The following is a 19,179-nucleotide window of genomic DNA, read 5'->3' as shown; positions in this document are numbered from 1 at the left end:
AGTTGCCCCAAGAAGTGGGAAATGGGGAAAGTGATATGTTTACAGGGGTGATTGGTGCAATAAATAACACAAAACAAGGGGCATAGGGTAATTAAAAATGCATTTATCTCAATATCCATAAAAGTAATGTTTTACCTTTCAATATATGTGGGTACAAAGAATCAGAGGCTCAATACCCCTTAAACCTCCAAGGATATAGATCCTATACATTTACAACAAGAACAATAATTCAGCATTCCAATAAGTATATATAGTAATGTTTTCCGCTAATCCTGACAAGGTGAATAGAAGCACATCAACTCAGCAGGTTCTTGTTTCTTTATTGAGAGCATTTCTTCTTAAAATGATCGTAGCCAATGCGTTTCGACCCGGAAGGGTCTTCTTCAGGGCAACAGTAATAACAATGTTCTTATGACAATTCATTAAGATCCTTCTCCGATATTGATTTCGGTCCCTCACTTTATCTAGGAGTGCCAGTCGGACCTCTTATTTTTTTAAATACCAGCACGATGAGTATTTTCTGCTTCAGTTACTTCTTTTTTAGAGCTATTTCTAGTGGGTCATGTTGCTGTGGACACAGGTTTCTTAGCCCCTGCGCATCTTTGTTAAGTATAAGAACTGCTCTCGCCACGTAGCCATGATCATCATTTTAAGAAGAAATGTTCTCAATAAACAAAGAAACAAGAGTTGATGTGCTTCTGTTCACCTTGTCCGTATTAGCGGAAAACATTAATTTATATACTTATTGGAGTGCTGAATCATTGTTCTTGTTGTAAATGTAAGGGGTGATTTGTGCGTCTCGCCTGCCACAGAAATGGAAATGACAGAGCGTCGATGGAATAGGAAGGAAACAGACGGCTGAGTGAAAATGAACTTTTGGTTGATACACTTTGTAGACAACATATGTCAGAATATGTAATGATGTTGCTTTTCATTCTAATAAAAACAACTGTAAAGAAAACAACTAAGTATTTATGGAAACATTTGGTAATATAAATTATGTGTTAGGATAACCAAATATAAATCCAGAAGGGCACAACAAGGTTATAATGCAATCAGAAAGAATGGCTAGAATGCATATTTAATTTAGAGGAAGACTCCCATGCGCCTAAGCCAGGCAGAAACCAACTACTCTAGTCAGGGCAAGGGAGTTACACATTGGGTAATTTGGCAGAGCAGTCAGGCTTATCCCAGAGGCACTGTGTAAAGCGTTTGCGCAATACACTCACACAGGAGTGACACACTAGGCACACCACAAAAGAAACTCCACACAAGGTTATATCAAAAATAGTCTTTGTATTACTCATAAAACACATTAGAATGCAATCACATATGTTCACTTTGCCACCTGGCACTAGGTATGACTTCGCAGGGATTATATACACTTACAAGGGCAATCGGGCCACTGTCATCATATCGCAGCTCACAAGTGGTGAAAACAACCAGTAACTACTGGTCACATTGCATTTAGCATGAACATATTCGGCACGCACTGCCCCATGGGTGATCCTACATCAACTTATCGCATCAGGCCCCGCCTACGCATAGGGCGACCATCAGGCCAACTGGCCTTAACCTCGGGGGCCCGCCTTGGGCTTCCTCGCAACGCCCTCTGTCCAAAAGTCAGGGATCTACTAGCATGCTGGCTTTAAACTGGCCTCCTGGCTGCAGATGCAGCAGAGTACTGGCCCCAACAGGCATGAACTAAAATGGGGATGAGGGTGCAACTCACCCATGTCTCTCTGTAGACACCAAATGCCCCTGATGTTTCAGCTGCCCGCAATCTGGCAGTGCAGCTGTGAAAACAAGCAGGCACCAACAGTGCGCTTTGTAAGCCCACCTCACAGGGGCTTCTCCTCTTCGTTTACAGCTACCCACGATCTGGCAGTGTAGCTCTAAACATACCCAGACGCCAACAGTGCGCTGTACAGGTCCCACTCACCAGGGCTTCTCTTCTCCTATGGTGACCAGGAAATAGCGGGACGTGACAGCAGGAAGCTTGCGAGGCTCTGGTCCTTCCTCTGGGTCCGGCGAGCCTGCGAGGCTCCGTCTTTTTGCTGCATCCGGGGATCACTGAGGACGCGCCTCTCTCTCTACTAGGCGGGGGTGTCGGGAGCTACGGAGTGGAGCCCGTGGAGCTCTGGTTCTTCTCCTCTCTTGATCTCGGGACCTCGAGCCCACGAGGCACCAGCTCTACCTTCCGCCGGGCCCCGCCCACAACCAGGCAATCTTTGCCTGCCTTCCTGCTCTGGCTTTCTTTCTCTGCCTCGCCCGGCCCACGGTCAGGATCTTCCTGCCTGACTTCAGGTTCGCGGGCAAAGATACGGAGCGAAGTCTCAGTTGGGTTTGGGCTCTCCTCTGCAAAACCATATGCCCCAAAACTGGAGAGTACCCCACACGCTTCTGTGGTGCAGTCACCGCTCTTTGCAGCACACAGAAAAATAGGAGTGCTCCTTGCGCCGTGCTGACTGACACCTCCTCACGGGGAAGGGGTAAACACAGCACTCAGCCTGTCTCCCACATCCTGACACAGCCAGGGAGCAGGCAGCACTCCTCCCCAGGAATTGGCAAGGGCAGAGGACAAGGCCCAGGCAGGCGGGCAAGCAGGGTCTCCTGGAATACGATATTGATACATTTGACTACTGATGTGGAGGTGAGTGTGAATCGAGAGTTACATAGATATATGAATACTAAGTAAATGTATAGAGGCTACTCTTACTGTATGTTATACTTATATCTACCACAGGAGATATACGATGTCTGTATTGTGATCGGGGCATACTTGGAGCCTATACTTTTTTGGATTATGACAGTGGATACATATTACGATTTCCCTGAGCTAGTGGAGTGAGTATGATTTACTCGATTTGGCCATTTGTGCACTGTGAGCCCACTGTAGATGCGAGAGTAAGGATGGATTCCTATCATTTCAGGTCTCGATCCTGTTTTCCCTACTGAAGAATATATTTCTTTTTTCAAGAAGATAACTTATTTGAGTAAATACGTTTGAAATATGTATATAAATGACTTATGTTGGGCTTTGGGTGCTGTTATGTTTACTGTAGACACCTTGGTTTGCACCATACTATTCAGGTGCCTTCTCTTTTTAAACATAATCACGGCTGCTGCAACCCTTTATTGATTGGGAGAAGTGTATAATAAAATCGGATCTACACTGTGATCAACGACGATTCTTGGTGTCTCAGTTGGAGTGACACTTTGTCTAAATGGACATGATTTAGATACAATTTGCTTGATTTGGATTATCTGGACATTTACTTGTGACTTGGATTGATATTGTATATTAACTGTGGAATTTGGAGTGCTCAGCAAGGAATTATTAAGAGCGTTGCACCTGGAACTTATGTTTTGGGTTTGTAGGGAAGAGGGGTGACCTTCCCTTCCTTGCTTTGAGTACCCTTTTTTATTGTATGTACCTTACTTTTTGCCATACCTATACTGTACGCCTGAAATCATACCTTGTTACCTCCATTTATAGGGTCTCCTAGCAGAGGGGCAGCCCTCTCAGCTATCCAGCAGGCAGCAGGTAGTCTCTGGCAGCGGTACCTCCTGGCGCCCAGCAGTCCTCTGGTAGCACTTCAGCTTCAGTCCATCGTGAGCACACTTTCATGGGGTCACAGCCCCAATACTTATACTCATGCAAGTCTATGTTCTGCCCTGGCACAGGGATTTGTGCCTGGTCTAAACCAGTTCTGGGGGCACTTAAACTTTTTATTTACATTGCACAACAACCTCCTTTGTTAGTGTAGGCTCTGGACCCAGACACACCACAGGGGCGTGGAGCCAGCATTGTGTAAGGCAGGCACAGACCTATTCAGGCCCCCAGGTGAGACTCCTCCCACTACTCCGAATGCAGAATGGCCTATTCGGCCTAGTGCTGACTCACCAAGCCTCTCTGGAGACACTGCACCTCCTTAGCCCCTGTCACTCCAGAGCCAGACATGCAATACACAACAGGCAGGTACAAAGACACATAGCACACAAAAATGCCCACTTCTAAAAGTGACTTTTCTAAAAAAGTGTTAATAAAACTGCGAACACCATTTGCAGCATTTGTTACCACTATTCCAAACACACCAAACTTGACCACGCTACTCCTCACATATCAGGAATTACCACTGAAACACATATCAGGGAATCCTCAATTCATTCCTATTAGAGGGCAGCCTCACAGTCGTGAGAAACCAAAATGCCTGTCACTACCAAGACATGTCACACAGTTAAGGCACATGTCCTACCTTTTGCCTACAGCGCACCCTGCCCATAGGGCTAGCCAGGGCATACCTTAGGGGTGACTGATATAGTAAATGGGGAGTCAGAGACGTGGCACCCATTTTATGTGCAGTTAACTGCGCGCGCAGGCCCTGCAATGGCAGAGGCCTGAGACAAGTTTGAAAGGCTACTTTGGTGGGTGGCACAAGCAGTGCTGCAAGCACACCAGTAGCATTTAATTTACTGGCCCAGGGTATATGCGATACCACTTTACAGGAGACTGATAGGTAAATTAAATACCTTGGTACTCAGAGGAATTACGTACCCACAAACAACAGTGTAGGAACAAAGAGAGGCATTGGCGAAAAGACTATGCAGAAGAAGCTAAAACCAAGTACAAAGAATCGGTGGCTAAATATAAAACTTTAATTACAGAGGCAAAGAAAAAGTATTACTGTGAGAGAATTGAATCAGCAAAAAACTCTAATAAAGCATTATATGAAACCACCAAACAGCTAGCTGGATATTCCCCCAACCTGACACCTCCCCCCTCCCAATCACTCTGCGACGATCTCTCTAACTTCTTCTTTAGTAAAGTTGAAGACATTTATCGGGTCTTCGCAAACAACACCAATATCTCCATTAAACCACCCGCCTCCTACACTGGTCCTACTTTCTCGCAGTTCGCAGATGTCTCCAGCTCCCAGATTCGGAACATCATATCTTCTATCAAATCAGGCTCTGCTCTAGACCCATGTCCACTGAAAGTTCTGCTCCCGATTATTGAAGTGGTTCTCCCGGCTATGACTGCAATCTGTAACGCTATGTTTAGTACAGGCGTTTATCCAGAGGCTCTAAAAAAGACCCTTATAAAACCTCTTCTCAAAAAACCAAACCTCGATAAGGAAGAACTAAAAAGTTATCGTCCAATCGCTAGTCTACCAGTCTTGGCGAAAATAGTTGAAAAAGCTATGAATCTTCAACTCTCAACCTTCATCGAGGAACATAAGCTACTGGATGAATCTCAGTTCGGCTTTCGCCAATACCACGGAACGGAGACGGCCTTGGTTAAAGCGGCGGACGACATAAGATCCATCCGTGATGTTGGAGGAACAGCAGTCTTGATACTGCTTGACCTATCGGCGGCCTTCGACACGGTCGACCATGCTACTTTGGTCGACCGTGTCAAAAGCATGGGTATCCAACATAACGCCAAGAAACTTCTTGCATCTTTTCTGGCGGACAGGTCCCAGGTGGTCACTATTGGTTCCTTTCAATCACCCTCCTTGTCACTGCCATGTGGAGTCCCTCAAGGCTCATCCCTTAGTCCGACACTATTTAACATTTATGTGTCGGACCTTGCCAAAGTCATTCGTGCACATGGGATGAGCCTTACATCCTACGCAGATGACACCCAGCTGGTCCTCGCCGTCAGGAATGATGGGCACAAAATAGCCAATAATTTTAATCAGGGCATGCTGGCAATAGGGAATTGGATGGCCTCCAATTGCCTGAAATTAAATTCCGATAAATCGGAAGTGGTCATTTTCAGAAACTTGACCCCGGAATGGTCCTCCCTTTGGTGGCCGCTATCACTGTGCCATCCACCGGCTCCGGTCAGCAAGGTGAGGAATCTGGGAGTCATGTTCGACAATCGCCTTACTTTTCTTCCTCACGCAAACCAGATCTCCTCTTCGGCCTTTCACAAATTACGGCTCATAAAAAAAATCTTGCCATTTCTTCCCGAGAAAGCTGGAAAAACCCTGGTGAGCTCCTTGGTATTGTCTACATTAGATTACTGTAATGCTCTGATTCTAAGTGCCCAAGAAAGAGTGCTACACAAAATGCAAATCATTCAAAATGCAGCCGCCAGGCTCCTTGGAAGAATCCCCAAACATCAATCTGCGTCAGAAACTATTAGAAAGTTGCACTGGCTTCCTGTGAGAAATAGAATCAAGTTCAAGACCCTCTGCATAGTGTATAAGGCTCTACACAATGTCGGACCTGCATTTTTTACTCAAAATCTCACCCCCTACAGTCCCTCCAGAACATTACGCTCTTCAACCTCACACGAATTGGTGGTACCCCGTACCAAATCTGTCTCATGGGGAGACAGAAGATTCCTTGTCGCCGCACCTAAACTCTGGCACACCTTGCCACACTCGATTAAAACAAGTACCTCACTCTGGTCTTTTCGCAAGCAACTCAAGACTTGGCTTTTTAATCTGTAAACTCTAGCTCCCCTTGTTGGTTAAACACTGCAGAGATTCTTTAGCGCCGAGATGCCCAAGGGCCTTCGTTCGCGCTCTATAAATGTTTTTAATAAATAATAATTTTAATAAATAAATAAATAAACAGTTGAAGATCAATCTTACCACGTTTACCATAGAGAGCACATGCACTTTAACACTGGACAGCCGTGATAAAGTGCTGAGAGTTCTAAAACCACCAACACTAGGTCAGAAAAAATACCAGGAGGAAGGCAAAAATTTCAGGGATAACCCTGCAAAAAGGGCCCTACCAACAGAAAGGTGTATATTACTAAACAAAGATCTAAGTTGCTAGGATGGAGACATCAGAAAGAATTAGGGATGAAACTAGACCCTAACAATAGTGGTTATGTTTGGTTAGTGGATAGATCCTTGAACGCAGATCACATATGTGAGGAGTTTCCTGAGCTATTTTCCAAAAATTGGGATTGTTAAAAGATTTTCAACATGAAATAAAATTGAAAAGTAGGGCTGTGCAAGTTATTCACAAGACCCATTTCACATTTATTAACAAAACCATAGGACCATAGGAAAAGAAACTAGAAAAATTAATGAAACCAGGAATAATTGAACCTGTGGATTACTCAAAATGGTTAGTCTGTATTCTAATATTTATTACAGATGAGAAGAAAGGAATCTGCTCTTGTGCAGACCTACAAGACTTTTATAATAACATATGGGTCGAAAGACAACCACTGCCCAGAATAAAGGAGATACTGAGAACTATTGGGGGAGTAATTTGTTTCAGTATTCTGGATGTATCCTATGGTGTATCATCATGTAGAATTATATCCAAAATCTAGGTCACTTACATCTTTTGTAACAACAATAAAAGAATGCAGTTTGGACCGGCAGCTGTAGTGTTGCAAAATATGATGCAGACAATTCTTAAAGATGTCAGGAACACTTTGTGTTTCCAAAATGGCACGCTTATTTACGGGAATACTGTTGATACTCACAAAACAACTTTACGAGGAGTACAATCCAAAATAAAGAATGCAGGCCTCACCATGAAGAAGGAAAAAATGTCAGACTGGATTGGACTCTGTTGAATATTTGGGTCATACCATTTTGAGAGAAGGTATAAACCAATAGTATCTTTGGCTGAAGCAATAAACAAAGCAGCAAAACCTATGAACAAGGAAGAGCTAAAATCCATTTAGGATCAGCAGAATACATGGAAAAATGTGTAAAACAAACTTCGAGATGTCTAGTCCATTACGGTGCTACTAAAGAAAGATTCACAATTCAATTGGAATGCTGAATGTGAAACTGCTTTTGGGAAAATGAAAGAAGTTATCATGAGCACACCTTCTTTAGGTAACTTTGATGTGTCACGGAAGACGATTTAACCATTGATGCCAGTAAGATGGGTCAGAGGGTGACCTTGTCTCAAATAGTTAGAAAAGAAGAAAGAATAATTGACTTTGCATCACATTCCCTGAATAATGCTGAACAAAAGTATTCCACAACTGAAAGAGAGGCACATTCATGTTATTGAGCAATAAAAAGCTTCAGATATTTATTGTGGGACATGAGATTCACACTTAGGGGGTCATTAGGATCGCGGACGGACTTGAGTCCGTCCGCGACCCCAGAGCATGAGGGAACGTCCGCATGGGCTGCGGCGTTCCCTCTGTGCAGATTAGGATGTGACCGCCAGGGTGGCGGTCACATCCTCTATTTTTAACATTGCTGCGGGTGGAGCTTCAAGCTGCACCCGCAGCAATGTTAAAAATGCATGCACAGCATTTGCGTGCACAAAGCGGCAGGCACCGCGCGGTGCCTGCTGCATTGTGCACGCAAATGCAGGGGGGTACCATAGGTACCCCCCATGTGCACCCCCCACCCCCCACTACACCTAGGGGGCCCGCAATGGGCCCCTGCAGTGCAGTTACACATGCTTTTCCACGGCGGAAAAGCCGCCGCGGAAAAGCATGTTTCCATGCACATCCTAATCTGGCTGAAGGTGTCTAAGAGACACCTTCACCATTTTAGTGCTTTTCCGCCGCGGTTGTAAGCCAGCCGCGGCGGAAAAGCTGCGGACCTAAACCATGACCCACCAGCCATCCTAATGTGGCGGTGGGTCCTGGTGGGTCCGCAGAGGATTTTCCGCATCCTCCGGGCCGGCGGTGGCTTCCGCCGGCCCGGAGGATGCGGAAAATCCTCCATCCTAATGACCCCCTTAGAACAGACCTTAAACCACTCACATACATGTTATCAACAAAAGGAGTAGAACAAGTCACTCCGCGCCGGCTTTGAGGGTTGCAGTTTTAGCTTGGAATTTGTGAAAAAAAATGTAGCAGCAAATTGTTTATACTGCATGCCTTTGAACAAAAAGGGAAAAGAACAAGAACAAATAGAGAAGAGTGTAGTGCTTGTGAGGATTGTTCCAGCAATAATGAAAGATGAAGGGGAAAGAAGCATGGAGAAGGACAGTGTGTTGAATGAAGTACAAAGACACATACTTCAAGACAGGCTGAACAAGTGTGGTAACATACCAAATGAGATCAGAAAATTCAGGGATGTTAGAAATTAACTAAGTATAATTAATACCAATGTATTTAGAGGTAATAAATGAATTCCACGTAGTGATCTTTGGCTCGAAATTGTTGAATTGTCACATGAAGGTCATTTAGGAATGGAGCTTAACGAAATCTAAGGCGAGGGCTCATTACTGGTTTCCAGACATTTGATTGTAGAGATGGTCAAGGAATGGCTTAACTGTGCTTACAGTGAAAAACTATGTGTAGTCACAAAGCTCTCCTAGCTCCAGTAGACGTTCCACAAAAAAAATAGGGCAAGCTAGCATTGGATATAATCAAGCTTCTGAATGGTCACAGCGGTAAAGCATGAAGCTGACATTGCACACTTCATACTCTCATATGACTTAGACATCTGGATCTTAACTGAAACGTGGCTCAAGGACACCTCTACACCAATCCTGGACATTCTAGTCTCCCCTGACTATGACATCATTAGAATGGATAGACTAATCAGAACCGGGAGGGGCATTGCCTGCATCCATAGATCCGCCCTCTCCATGAAACAGACTCAATCAGCACCAATGTTCTCTTATGAACTCTTAAAAACAGTTTGCACACTCCACATGATTTATCACCCTCCTGGAGACAATCCACTCTTCAGTGAACAAATAATGGAGACTATATCAGTCAGCACGATCCAATCCCATAACCATATCTTCCAATGATAATTATCTATTAGTACATACCTTCAAGACCTTCCTAACTGACCTGAACCTCACCCATTCCTGCAACAAGCCTACACACCACAAAGGTGCCACACTAGATCTCATCATTGCCAAGGATAATATCGTACAATTGAATGATATATTACCTTGCGATTGGTCAGATCACTTCTTAATCTCCTTCAGCATTTTAGAAAAGGGGTTGATTAGACTTGGTCAACTTCGGAAAAATAAAAAATGGGTGCGTGAGCTGAGACACATCATCATAAATTATCTTACCACCATGAGCAATAATCTTCTGCAGCCACCTCCTAACATGACAAATCTCGAGGAACTCATTGAGCACTACACACACTCCGTGACTGATATCTTTGATGACCTACCCCCCTGCAACTCAAAAGAATCCCTAGCAAACGCTCTAAACCCTGGTTTAACGGCTCCCCCAATGTGGAACAACATGAACTCAGACTTGATGAAAGAATGTGGAGAACCTCCCCCTCCCTACACAACCTCAACCAACCTCAACCAACTAAGAAAGAATAGGAAAGCTTATAACAACACACTGCCAAATCTGATCACTTTAGATCGCAGCTGGAAAAGGCCAAAAACAGACCAAAAAAACTCTTTGAAATCAACAAAGCAAACACTCTAACCAACTCGTAACTCTCAAAGACTCCACCCCAAGCTACAAGGAATTTTCAGCCAATTTCATTGGGAAAACTAGAAAGACTGAATTAGATCTGCAACTCTCCCTACAAGACCTACAAAATCAGGCTCTCTCCTCCGACGCCTCAGCTACCCCAAGGTTGAGCTCTCCTCTGACGGAACTTGTTGCATACACTAAAATAAATTATGCTTCTTGGAATACCTTTAGACTACCGGACGATGCTGAGCTACTCAACATCATGACCACATTAAAACCATTAAATCACGTCTTTGATCTTATGCCCTCCAAACTCTTTAATGAACTTATCTTGTCCATTTTCCCTGTTTGGTCAAAGATTGTACATGAATCTCTCACACAAGGAGTGATCCCCAATTGCCTCAAGATCGGACAAGTCACCCCATCCTAAAGAAACCTATCACAGACTTATCTGACCTTAACAACTTCCGACCAATCTCCAATATCATGACTCTGTCCAAACTTCTTGAGAAGTATATCCATACACAGCTCTGCAACCACATTGAGCATTTCCAATTACTCGACCAACACCAATCAGGCTTCGGATCGGGTGAAAGTACTGAAACTGCATTAACATATAGTACACATATAGTATACAATAGTAGACAATGCCTTAAGAATACTTGACCAAAACAAACTTTGCCTAATTATACTGCTGGATCTTTCCTCTGCGTTTGACACAGTCAAACCTGACAAACCTATTAACCTGCTAGAAACAAGGATGAGGTTATCAGGTCCAGTTCTAAATTGGTTTGCCTCTTTCCTTCAAAATAAATCTAAAAAAATCTAAATCAACAATGACCTTTTCAACAGTTAGCCGGTCTTTACTGGAGTTCCACAAGGATCCGGGCTCTCACCCACTCTCTTCAACCTCTACCTGAAACCTCTCACCGAAATTCTGAAATGATCTGACATTCAATATCATATGTATAGGGATGATACACAACAATATATGAAAATCTCCTCTCCGGGCGACATAACTACCCTCACCATGTTCTTTTGGACACGCAGCAGTGGTTAGCTCAGTGCAACAACAAGAGGAGCCAATCACCAACTATGCGCACTAAGGAAAATCAAACCTTTCCTGCCGCCTACTGACCTGAAACAAGCTGTCCAATCCCTAGTAATCTCCCGTTTAGATTACGGAATTGCTTCTCTGGCAGGGCTACCCAAAGCTGAAGTGGCCCCTTTAAGGGCCACTCTGAACTCTGCTACCAGACTCATCACTGGCTCAAGAAAGCATAACCACATCACACCAGACCTACTCCATTCTGGTGCCAGAACTCAGGTGTTTTCAAGGCTCAGGCAGTTGTAGAAAAAGAGGTTCCAATCTTTCCATAACTTGCTGAAAGGATATTATACCGGGGAACAACCTCTTGGTTTCTTTGGTCTGTGAGGCACAGTGTTCCATGTTTCACTGATCTTTCCACTTCTGAAAATTCATGCGATATTTGTCCCAATGATGCCATGCTGATAAAACGTTGCACCTTTCATCTGCAGCATAGTAAAGGTGTAGTATTAAAGAGTGTGTTTGCTAAACTCATTATTCACACGCCTGTAATGTACAGATTGTGAGACACTGCTTTTATCGTGGCCCGGTTGTTGCTGTGGTGAAATGCTCCTTCACTAGTTCCATATGATGATTGAGGGTGGGCAGCCATTTTCCAAAAGATCACAAGTGGTATCTGTCTCCGCCTTGTAGAGTGCAGAGCACAGCCGGCGTTCGCTAGCAACTCCAGTCCGCGCACTTTGTGCCGCACAATAATTTGCATTGTTAACGATTTCTAAGCAGTTCACAGACTCTACATCCATGTATACGTTGGTGAGTTTTAGGCTTGCTACGAGTTGCAGTCTGAACTTCTGCGTCCGCTTTTTAATTTTGCCAAATAATGTCTGTATGCCATGCCATCCGCTTCATCAATATGGGATTTAATGGTATTGATGCTTGTCCCTGCTGACACGTGTGAAGGATTTTGATCCACCAGGAGTGGATGAGGCGATCCTTAAAAACGTACTCCTCTTTGTCGTGAGATGGCAGCATTGGAGCAGGGCTGCAACATAAAACGACGATGTGGAGCTCATCATAGAGCCAAAGGCAGAAATGAGCAGATGCAAGGACGAAGGCCGGGCTTATATCTCCAAATCGAAATGAACAGTCTCACTGCAATATTTTGGCGGCTTGGCACCAAATTAAATTACCCCAAATTTTAGAATGAATATAAAAAGAACATGAAGACTATTTATGTAAGAGAGGTCGGTACAGACGATTCCCGTGCCTCTTTTAATCGTCGGAATAAAATAAAATAAAAAATTGAGTGGAAAAGAAGCCATATCATGAATACAAAAATAATTCAAGAATGGTTTTCATAAAATAGGCTAAGTATTTAACCGCAGCTACCTTCAAAAATTAAAACATTACCACTTGTTTGAGGGGTTGTGGTCAGAGGGTAGCGTTAGCAGGGGGAGTGGCGAGAGAAGAGGGCCTGCGCGATTCCTTTGCGTGAGTGAGCAGCAAGGCACGATAATTGCTACCATATGGCGTCGCTGCTCGCTCCCGCAAGGGAATCGCCAAACGTGCCCGTGTTGCCATTGAAAGCAATGCAAAACTTGCACGTTTTTGCCTGCAAAGCTGTCCCAATTACAATAGGTCTTTTTCCTATGCAGCGCAGGCACGCTCCATAAGCGAAACCAAAAAAGCTATGCTCCACAGGAGGGAAAATCTAAAGAATGAGGAGGAAATAAGAAGCAAATGAGTGATAAAAAAGCACCTAATGATAAGCAATGGTCTGGCACAAAAACCACTCTAAGTTTTTGGAATTGTTCACAAGAGGTTTTTGACGACAGCTAAAAGATTTTTGTAGGGTAGACCAAAATTGGCTGGCAATTCAATGGGCAGTGGCAGGTCCTCGAGGGAGTGCTGCTGGGCGAAGAGGCGGGGTGGGGGAGGGAACGGGTGGGGGCCAGTAAACTCCGGATTGTGGCCAAATGGAGCTGTGCATATAAATAAATTAATGAAACGCCGATTCGCAATGTCATTCGTTTTATTTATTTATTGATATACACAACTCCGTTTAGCCACATTACGGAGATTACTACCCCCCACCCTGCCCCTGCAACACCGCCCCTCAGCACTCCCTCAAGGAGCCGCCACTGTAAATGGGCAACACTGTTTTAAAAGTGCAAGCCATTCCTTCAGGATAGATGAAAATCTTCTGAGAAAGGCCTTTCCGTGCATACACAAAAATACATTTCACAGATTTTAACACAAATGACTAATCTTTATTCTTTAGCGATATTTAGTGAAACTATGGGTAAACACAGAGAAAACTCTTGAAGCAATAAACGGAAATACAATTTTTTTCTGATATACACATCAAAGAGCATGATAAAAAACGTTTCAAACAAGCAATGCACTGGTTAGATAGACATATTGAGAGGGCCTGAAAAAAGCATTTTGCACTGTAACCGCTTAATGAGTAGGCAGAGAAAAAGGAAAGAAACATATTCTAGCACTAAAATGTATATAATTATTCTTCTACTTTTCATCACACATTTCAAGACTGATTTAGAAACGAGAGCTCCTCTTCTTTGGGGAATTAGCCCTAGTGCTGTAACCTTGGAACTGAGCATAGCAAAGCAGTTCCAATTAATTTAGATATGTAATGTAACGGGGGGATTTCCTGTACATTAGCGATCTTTTACGAACGACCACGTGTTTATGACTAAATAGTACTGCAAAAAATTGAAATTTTCATACATTTTTGAAAGGATGTATTAACCTTAGTAGCACACACAGAGAAAGTATTGGCATCACTAATTAAGAAGCTACAAAGAAAAACAGAAACTGGCGTAGCCATACTTTCCCCCAAAAGGAAGAGAGCACAAATATTAAGATCTCATACAATGGAGCTGTGAAGGTAGAAAGACCCTTGCTAGGGAGATCTGTACTTGGGGCATGTAGACAACACCAGCATTTAACTTGCTCCGTCACCCAAAGGTAATTTTCTGCAAAAAAAGAGGATGAGGAGAATAAGTTAAATACATTCAGTAAGACTCTTTCTGTTGGATACACTATCTAAATGCATATTCCCCACCATTTGAACTCCCCAAGGCACCAGAGCTGATTCAGAAAATGTTCAAGAAATTGCTGGCATGCGCCAGTCAGTGAGGCCATCTGAATCTGCAGAGGCCTAGTCCCGCTTCCAGAAGTGATGGGGTAGGGCTTATATCGGCGCAACCCCTGCATGCTGTTTACAGAACAGCATTCTGCACCCTTATGCGGAGAGTCCGTAGCAGATTGAAAATCTAAAAAGTGTGGAAAATCTAACTTGGAACCGGGTTGGTGAGGAGTCTACAAAGAATATTCACCAGAAAATTACTGAAGGTAAGTAAATTGTTCTTCTGATGGATACTTCTAACCGTAGATTCCTAAGCTTTGAAAAAGATACCAAAGTAGCTCCTCCCAAAAGGTGTAGGGTCTGAGGAGTGGAAATGACAATAGGAAAGCCTGCAGGACTGAGCATGCAAAATAGCCTTCCCTACGCACCCGAGAGTCAAGATAGTAATAGCAGGTGAAGGCGTGGTCAGTCACCGATGTTGCTGTCTGCAATATGTCCAGCACCGGAATACTCCAGGCTGGAGTGACACCCTTAGCTCTAGTTTAATGCACCCAAAAACCCTTAGAAGGCCGCTTTTTGGCCAAAATATCACACATAAATATGCAAAAAGCGTTCCATCTTGATATGGCTTGCTTTTGGGCAGTCCTTCCCTTCTCTTGGGGCCCAAACGGCAAAGCCTCTCCTCCACCTTAGAGGGATGTGGCGGAGAGAAGAAAGTGGGGAGTGTGATGGACTGGCTTACCTGGAAAGGCAACACCACTTTGGCATAAAGTTTGTTGTAGTCTGAAGCACCAGATTCTATGGAAAGAAAGTGCTAGATGGTGGTTAAAATGAAGGTGCTTGCAGTTTACTAACATGGCACACAGAGATATTTGCAATGAGAAAGACAGTTTAAGAGTCAAAGGCCTCGAAGAACAGCTGTGCACAGGCTCAAAAAGCATAAGCAATAAGAAGGTAAGAATCAAGTCAAGGTCCCACATTGTGGAATAACTAAATGCAAAGGAAGAAACACATCACAACTGATGACTTAGATAAAGAGGACTGTGATAAAAAGTCTGAAAGAGCTGACAAATATCCTTTCAAGGTACCCACAGGGGCCTGGCCAAGCAAGATGGCCACATAGAAGGTGCCAGAGCGTAGCTCCCAAACAAGAAATCAATAGCCTAGTAAATCCTGCTCAGCCTGGGGCATCATACCCCTGTGGAGGAGGGCACAGGTATACAGAAGCCCTGGGGCCACTGTAGGGCCCCAGAAAAGGACTCTGTGCCTTGGAAAGTGAGACTGATAGCTAAATCCCACACGGGCCTTGCTGCAGAGCAGCCTGGCACAGAGTGAAGCCCCAAAAGAGGTGCTATCAGCCAGAGGCCGAGTAGTCCCTTGCCTAGTGGTACAGGCTGGTGACTGGTGTGGTGATAAGTTGGGAGCCGTGCCCCTCCCACCCCCGGGAACCAGGGGGCCACCGGTGTGGAATCCTGAAGCCATGAGAAGATGGACAGCTGACTGGAAGGAGCAGCTAAAATGGCAGCACTTCAGGCAGAGAGCCACTAAACAGCTCAGAGGTTCAAGCGCCTGAGAGGTGAGCACGACGCGCCTGATCAAGCGGCTCAACCCGGTTGCCGACTCGATTTTGCGATTTGAAGCTTTTATTCAGTTAAGTTAATCAACCATATAAGCAGAAACAAATATGCATCGTTATTATCGTTATTCACAGCAATACACAAAAATAATTAAAATGATAAAATTACCCATGCATAAAAATTATAAAAATGTGAATCAAGAGAAAATCTTACACATAAGGAAACAATATGAGAAAACGCAGATACATGATTCGTTTACTCCCACTAGATATATATAAACATGAGTAATCCATGTCCATAAAAGTGCAAATGCAGGAATTACTTAAAAAGCCCTATAGATCATACAATCAAATATCAAGGTCATTAAATTCCTGGTATGTATCACTTACAGGAGAAAAGTTGCTGTATAAGTACATAATTCATATACTCCCCCTGGATTTATGTAAACATGAGTAGTCCAGATCTATAAACGAACAAGTGCAAAAATTACTTAAAAACCCTATAGATCCTACAATCAAGTATCAAAGATCATTGATTTCCTAATATGAATCGCTTTCAGAAGGAATGTTGCTTTATTAAAACACAATCCTGGTTCCTCTAGTCTTAAAAGCAAATTGATTGCGTCTTTAGTAGACCTAATATTAAGACGTAAGAAAAACGGTTTTAAATAAAAAAAATCCTAAAATTAGAATACAAATTACAGAGTAATAACATGTGGCAACAGCTTTGACGGGAGACTCCATCACATGGGCAGGGTTGGGTAGAAACTTCTTGTTTCATAACAGGAAAATTGACAAGGTGATTTATGGTACCCAATCTTAATCGGGTTAACATATAGCGGTGTGATGCTCTTGTTACAACGGACAGATAACTTTGGAACCCTTGTTTAACCCCTTTAGTGCTAAGGTACAATTACTCTGCTGCTGCAATTTCCATTGAAATCAATGGAAAGTCCATGACGAGTTACCCTTGTCATTAGCGGCGAAGAGGTTAAGAACCAGTTGCATATAAAACAAAAAAGTTGTTTGATTCAAAAGCACATGGGAGCGATTCGCTGTTTTATGAGCTAGCAGGGATGTTTTAATCTCACCTCTTGCAATGAAATCCACACATTCAGGATCTTGATGGATGTTACAATTAAACAGGGCTTTAAACCAGTGGGAGATGTAGTTAAGCCAGGGAATTCTAGAAATTCTTCATTTTAAGGCAATCCTGTATTACGGATTGTGTAAACAATGTCTCTTCCTTTGACCATATAGATTTCCAAAGTAAAAGGGAGCGCAGTGAAACCAGATCCGAAATGTACTTAATGCCCACTTCGCGGTGAATAATTCCCGCAGAGGCCGATCGTGGGGCACACAAAAAGCGTTTTAAAAAGGAGTTTTCAGTTTGTAATAATAAATTGCCATGACAGTGACCCCAGACCCCAGCACCGTAAAGTGCAGCTGTGACGCATCAAATCTCATAAATTGTCAACATATCTTTAATACGGCGACTGCCCAGTTTAATAGCAAATCTGAATATGCCATTTATATTCCTCAACATCTTTGCACGGGCGTTGTCCTGTTCCTGAACCCAGGACCCACTCCCTGCAAAAGTAATGCCTAGATAGCAGAAGGTTTTAACCATTTCAACCTTGGAACCTTCTATAAAATAAGATCTGGATCTAATCGGGTTTCTGCCACAAGCCATTACATAGGTTTTAGATTTATTGATTAAAAGCTTCCTTTTTGCGATAAAAAACAGTAAAATTATCGATGAGACGTTGTAACCCAATGGGGGTACGTGAAAGTAAAACCGCATCTTCAGAATATAAAAGAATTGGAATAGGATTTCCTTCCACCTTCGGGGCATCCGCCGCTATCGACTTTAGGGCTGCGTCCACCTCAATAATAAATAAGGAAAAAAGTAATGGAGCTAGGACGCAGCCCTGGCGGATGCCTCTTTTGACTTTAATGGGGGGGGTATATTCACCTGAGGATCCATACTGCACCTTACTGGATAATTCCTCATATAATCTAGCCAGGAGGAAATATACTATCTCTTTGGGTGCACCCATTTCCAACAATAAAGGCCATAGGATGGAATGGTCTACCAAATCGAATGTACTACTAAGGTTGGCAAAACATAAATATAAGTTACCCTCCTTAGCTATGGTATATTTACTGATCAGTAGATCCAAGTTGACACACTGCTCTAATGTGCCAACTCCTTTTCTAAAACCATATTGTACATTTGTAAGGATCGACTTCTCGGTTACCCATGCTTCCAATCGTGAGAGCATATCCCGGCTCATAATCTTTATAGAGGAATCCAGGAGGGAAATTGGGTGGTAATTGCGAGCATCGGTTTTATCCCCCTTCTTGATAATAGGTATTATGATTGACTGTCCCCATGATAGGGGAAATTGGGTCTCAGCACGGTATTAAAAACTCTAGTCAAAATCGGGGACCATAAGGCCATTTCATTTTTATACAACAACAACAACAACAACAAAGGAGTTTATAAAGCGCCTGGTGACGCCATCACGGCGTGTCCCCGCGCTGTGGAAAGAAGTCGGGTGCAGGTAGGGATTTACAGGGAAAACAGGTGTGTTTTTAAGCTTTTCCTGAAATCAGTCTCCGAGTCCGCTAGTCTAAGCTCCATAGGGAGAGCATTCCATTCCCTGGCAGCCATGACCCGAAAAGAGCGGCCACCCATTCTGGCCTTCCTGATACGAGGTACCGTGAGCAAGCCAGTTCCCCTGGAGCGAAGAGTTCTATTGGGCTCATAGGGAATGGCTAAGTCATTCATATAGGGAGGAGCTTTTTGGGTGATGATCCGATGGCACATCAGTAATGCTTTAAAGAGAACTCTTTTTTTTATGGGTAGCCAGTGGAGGGTATCTAGAGCAGGTTTGGATGGAGCTCTCTTGGGAAGTCTAAGGACTAGACGTGCTGCTGTGTTCTGCAGGACTTGAAGTCTCCTGATATTATTTTGCGATGTTCCAAGCAGAAGCACATTCCCATAGTCTATTCTGGAAGTCACGAGCGCCTGTGTCATAGTGCGCCTCGCTTCAAGAGGGAGGAGATCCAGGGTACGGTTAAGGGTC

General features: G+C 43.6%; 1 protein-coding gene across 1 annotated transcript in view; it reads right to left on the bottom strand.

Annotated features, from left to right (window-relative positions):
• HOOK1 (hook microtubule tethering protein 1) overlaps positions 1-19,179 on the bottom strand; it is a 905,468-nt gene that overhangs the window by 752,552 nt on the left and 133,737 nt on the right. The gene's annotated exons all lie outside the window — the stretch shown is intronic.

The sequence above is a fragment of the Lissotriton vulgaris genome, chromosome 1_1, assembly GCF_964263255.1.
Source record: "Lissotriton vulgaris chromosome 1_1, aLisVul1.2, whole genome shotgun sequence".
In the NCBI taxonomy this organism is placed as follows: domain Eukaryota; kingdom Metazoa; phylum Chordata; class Amphibia; order Caudata; family Salamandridae; genus Lissotriton; species Lissotriton vulgaris.
Note: the sequence above shows the minus strand (reverse complement) of the source record. Positions and strands in the feature narration are given on the sequence as shown.